Consider the following 5,730-nt stretch of genomic DNA (forward strand, 5'->3'; position numbering starts at 1 on the left):
TGAAAGGAAGTTGGTGTAGTTTGTTTCTGTTTTGGTTGGTAGTGTGAATTTTATTTTTAATTTTTTTTACCTTTGTTACTTTGACACTGATTCATATATATGTATTTTGCACAGACATTTACGCAAGTTTTGTATACAACTATTTAATGCACTGACATTATCTAAAGTTATATTTAGATAGTAACATGGAGACCATGGAGGCAGAAGGACCAGACAATATTGGGGGTTAGACTCCATCTCTCTGGGTGATGTCACTGAGGTTACTTGGGCTATGTCACCTGAAGGTCCTGGATGTTGGAGGCTGTGTTGTAGTTGGAGGCCTTGGATGTTGGGTGCTGTGTTGGCTGAAGGCCCTGGATGTTGGGGGCTGTGTCAGGGTTGGAGGCCATGGATATTTTGGAGTTTGTTGGGGTTGGAGGCTCTAGGTGTTGGGGTCTGTGTTGGGACTGGAGGCCCTGGGTGTTGGGTGCTGTGTTGGGACTGGAGGCCCTGGGTGTTGAGGGCTGTGTCAGCTGGAGGCCCTGGGGCTGTGTTGGCTGACATGTCACTACAGTGTCTCATGGATGTCAGAAACGATAAACTGGAGTTGAGGTCCTCATTTTTAAGAAAGAGGGCCAAAGATTATGTGGAAGCTATAGATGAATTGTACTTCCCAGCCTCCCTGGGAAAGTCTATGCCAGGATACTAAAAAGGTACTTCAACCGAATGTCAAGCCTCAGATTCAGGAGGACCCATGCCATGTTACCATGGACCAGCTCTGTACCCTCCTCAGATAGTGGAGGAGGTGTGGGAGTTTGCCACTCCAGTACATGTGTGTGCATCTGGACCATGACCATCTGCCCAGTTACATCCTGTGGGAGGAGCTCCGGGGATGTGGGGTGATGGAGGCATTAATTCTGGATTGTTTAATCCAGGAGTTGTGCTCTCAGAGTGAGCATTGTTTCCACGTTAGAAACTGATTCAATGTGACCAGTCCTTCAGATTCGATCTCCTCCAAGTTACCCTCTGCCCTACGTGCTCTGTAGCTGGATCAATCCGGGGAAGTCAAGAGACACTGACACCAAGGTAGTGAATCAAAAGAGTTCCACTTTATTGAAGAAAGCACAGAGTATATATGTGTCCTGTATCTACTATCTAAATCTACAGGATGATGGGGAAAAGTGAGGGATGTTCCGTTCTATGTAGAACAGAAAGAGACAAGGTTAGTAAAGATTAGATGTTCTCTGCATGAATGAGCCACAAGCTGCTCCCTTGCCCGCCATGAGCCACTCCTGTGCTTAGAGAGAGAGAGACAGGGAGAGAGAGAAAGAGAAAGGGAGCGGTAAAGGAGACAAGAAGGGGGAGCGGATGACCTTGGGCGACCAGCTCACGGCCAAGCTGCCATGTCATGGCTGATAGTCAGAGACCTTGCGTTGGGTGACTGAAGACAGAAAGGCTCCAGTGTCTAACACTCCCCCCTTTGATTCCAAAGGAATCACAAATCAGTATATAGACCTTTCTCATATGCAGGCACCAAGGCAATATTAGCATGATTAAACATAGAGGTAGAAATGCAAGTTATGAAAGAAGACAGCAGTGACAATAAACAGGGTCCACAAACCAGAATCAACACAATAATCAGGAGTACAGGAAAACAAATATTTATGAGCCAAGATCCCCAAGGGCCAACAAGTTAGTCAGTTAACCAACTGAACCAAGAATCATTGGTGGGTGGAGGCTCAGCAATAGCGGTCTTCATGTACGAAATGTCAGTATTGTTGTTATAGTAACTAGGAATGTCAAAGCAACACATTTCATTAATGACCTTGCAGACACCGCCCTCCTTTGCCAAGAGGAGATCTAGGGCTGGGTGGTTCTGCAAGACAGCAGTATGGAGCTTATCTACCTCATCATTGAGCAATGCCAGAGCGTTTTCAATCCTATTGGCTAAATTAAGTACCTGCCATGCCAAACCATTAATTTTATTAAGGGCTGCAGTAGTTCCTCCTCCCAGGAACAAACTGCAACCCACATTCGCTCCAGGGTTAGTCCATGGGTTGGCCAGTACATACCCACCATACCTATTAGGGGTGTCAGTAATTACAGACCTTTTAGCCCTGTCAGATGTTGACTGCGAATGTGTATATATGACCAGAGATGGGATAATGCTGGGTTACAACATCCTTTCCAGGGAAATTAATGAGGGGTATTACTAACAATCAAAGTGGGTAGGCTGGAGTACCGCATACCCACATGATAGCTGCAGATGCTCCAGTGCCCAGGATCGCAGGGCAAAGAGACGGTGTGCCTGTTAAATTATTTATTGTGCATCTGCCCAGTCCTGCGCCTAATGCCCACACCTCGTTTTTACATGGTGTGTGGCATAAAAATGGACCATCAGGTAAGCCTGCAGAACATAGACAGGTGGTACCTGTCACAGCTAATACTGCGAGGGTCATGTTTCTGAATTTGGGGTAATACCGTTTACTAATGCCAATGTCGCAGTCTGTCCTGTGGTCCAGCCATGAACCACCATCCAAGGCCCATGTGGGGAGATTACCACTGGCAGCTACTGCCTTAGATACATTTAGCATAAACCCTACTCCCATATTGATTGACAGTCTGATGAAATATGATTAAGTGCTGTTGCCATAACATCATCTACCAGGACTGGTACCCAGGGTGTATGGAATGCCTGGCACACCAGACAGTCCCTCCTTGGCTCCACCTCTCCTGCAGCTACCAGGGAGACCACACAAGCTAAATTACCATTACACTGTTGTTGATGACTCTGAAAGCCCACTCTCCCCCATTTTGTACCTCTCGAGACTGAAAATAATGCCAATATTATCACACTAATGGGGCCCATTATTCCTATAGTAAGGTTTTGCATGCACTTTTCAGGAAAACGAGAGAAAGGACCAAAGAGTCTGCAAAAGGATGTTAATAGGCAGATAGGATATCTATCAAGTTATAATACCAATGTTAAAATGTATTGACATACAGGGCCAAGGAGTACTTCCTTGGTGAGTGGTGCAGCCGAGGGGCAGTCCCTCAGCATGAAATCATATAACAAATTTTGTACTATATGTGAATGTGTTAAGGTGCATTTTGCTTGTCGGACGCGTCAGCTGGTGATTTCTTCAGCAGGCTGGTGTGTATCCACTGTGCTGATCCCGATGTTAGCACAGCAGTTCGGGTCACTGCGATCACGGTTGTTGGGGGTCCGTACGCAGCTTCACCAACTTTCCAAGGGTTCAATGATTTGACGAAAACAGTGTCACCTGGAATAAATGGATGAGTAGGCTTGTCTGTGGGAACAGGGAGAGCGCAAGAGACATTACCATACACAGTTGGTAATGCCTCTAATTCGCGCACCCTAGAAGCAAACTCAGTTGGAGGCTTACTAAAGAGGTTCTCTGTGTTACACCGCAGAGTTTGTGCATGTTGGGGATTCATATTTTGCAGACAAGTTGATATGAACAGATTGCTGTCTGACTGAGGTTGATCTAGGCCTCAGTAAAACGGGAGACAAACACTGAGCACAGCTCATCAGGGCCATATCTGCAGCTGGTTGCCGCATAAATGTCTCTCCGAGAGGCCTGTAGTTTAAGTAGGAGTTCCCTCAGTTCCTGATAAAAGGTGTCAACATTAGTGCGCTGTGCCCAGTAATAAACATTGGCTGCGTCGTTATTCGAATTTGGGAGGGTGTCTTTGCTAAACAACTATGACTTAATGCCATTAATCAGCTTCTCCTCGGTAAACCTGTGTTTTAAACATCGCATCAGAATGGTCCTGAAATCAGGTCCTGTTAATTGAGCATATTTGGTGCATCCCTTTAAAGGATCCACAAATGCATGAACATTAGTCGGATCAGGTAAACTGTCATTCTCTATGTTACTCTGAGAGCACAAGGCCCAGAGTGTCCACGTTGTCCATGTTTTCAGTGTTATTGTTAGTTGTAATATCTGTAAACTATTTGTTCTAAGTAGACAGAACATGGAACCGTTATAATCTTGGAAATACGGCTCAGGATGGCACATGCATTCCTGCACGCCCTGAGTCCAGTTAGCTGCTGCATTTATTTCTCTGCTGTTTGTAGTGAGCCAGAGTATCACGGATGTCAGTCACTTCACTGTCATATTAATTCATTTCAGATATGTGAGCCTTAAAGAAAAGGATATATTACGGGCCCCTTTCATAAATGTCATTTTACTCCCTTGTCGTAAAATGTGCCTGTTCTGTTCATTATATGGGCCTGTCAAGATTTCACTTAGTGTTCATCTGTAGAGACTTAATTAACCCTCCCACACTTGACAGTCTGTACAAAATGTAAAGTTTTAAAATGCAACAGGATGAACGCTGACGAATATAACTCATGTTCTCCAGTAAGAGGATAAAGTATGATCTTAACTCTTAAAAGTACAATGGGCTCAAAACGTTACCCAAGTAAATACAACAGAGTAAATGTGGTGTTTGTGGAAGTAATTAAAGTAAAAATTACATTACATATCAGGAACTGTTTATTTGAGGTATTTCAGTGCACAACAGGATGCATCAAACCAGAGAGAATAACATATGCTGATTAGACCCCATGATGTGAGACCCTCAGACAGTCTGACACCACACTAATCAAACTTCCTTCCTTCAACAGGGACTGGAAGAAAGGAACCTGTACAAGGTGTCTGCCAAAGCACAGAGTAACGGAAAACACGCAGACATCAGTGACTAAGCAAGGTTGTCAAAACACAAAAATGTCAGAAACAACAAAAAACCCAAAACCACGTCGTAAGAGCACAGCACACTGCACTTAGAGCTGGAGAGGTTGCCAGGCAGGTACTTTACAACCACTTTACAACCCAAACAAACACATCTAAACCGTGAAGTCACTTCAGGGTGACGCACTGGTTTTACCTTCCCAGTTGTCCTGGGGAGTCACAGAAGTCAACACAGGGAACAAAAGGTCAAAATTCACAGCCATGTGAGAGCAGGAACCTGCTGTGATGTAATGCAGTTACATGGAGTAAGGTACTTCCTTGTTTATTCAGACCCTCTGACCTCCATGACCTCCCTCCAGACTTCTGTTAACTCAGACCCCCTCTTCTTTTCATGCTAAGATGTTTGTTTGTGGAAAAGCTCAGTTCCAAATAAAGAAAAAAAGAAAAGAGGAAAAAAAATCCTTCATTGTCAGTAACTTACATAAATAAACATTTAAATATTCTGTCCAAGGCGCTTTCTGAAGGTACAGAATCGTAGATACCTGTTCAGTACTTTGTCAGTAGTGACTGAGTGAGCACGTTAGGATTTCTCCCCTCAAACCCTTCAGTAGCTGGGATTAAGTCCCGCCCCCAAAAACCCTTCAGTATCTGAGATAAAGCCCCGCCCCCAAACCCTTCAGTAGCTGGGATAATGCTCCGCCCTCAAACCATCAACTGAGACAGCTCCGCCCCCAAACCCTTCATCAGGTGGGATAAAGCTCTGTCCCCAAGATCATCATCAGGTGGGATAATTAGTGTCAAAATAAAAGACTGCTCTGCTCGAGTCCATAATCCATAACCATAATCTATTTATCTCTGTGTGTAAATCTTGTACTAAAACAGAGACAGAGAGAGAGAGACCTTGTTAACTCCGCGGCAGAGAGACATATACCTCCCCAGCCCGACACCCGGCACCAGACAGGCCCAGAAACACTGAGACACTCTGAGACAGTGTGAGCTGGAGAAGTGTTTCTCTGGGAGCAACATAAAACAC

General features: G+C 44.8%; 1 protein-coding gene across 1 annotated transcript in view; it reads right to left on the bottom strand.

Moving 5' to 3' along the window:
* Positions 1 to 4,484: 4,484 nt before the first annotated feature.
* lmbrd2a (LMBR1 domain containing 2a) overlaps positions 4,485 to 5,730 on the bottom strand; it is a 10,162-nt gene continuing 8,916 nt past the window's right edge. The window contains exon 18 of the mRNA XM_035526503.1: positions 4,485 to 5,730. This exon is cut by the window's right edge and continues 313 nt beyond it. The gene's annotated coding sequence lies outside the window, so the exon portion shown is untranslated.

Source organism: Electrophorus electricus, chromosome 5 (genome assembly GCF_013358815.1).
Source record: "Electrophorus electricus isolate fEleEle1 chromosome 5, fEleEle1.pri, whole genome shotgun sequence".
In the NCBI taxonomy this organism is placed as follows: Eukaryota; Metazoa; Chordata; class Actinopteri; order Gymnotiformes; family Gymnotidae; genus Electrophorus; species Electrophorus electricus.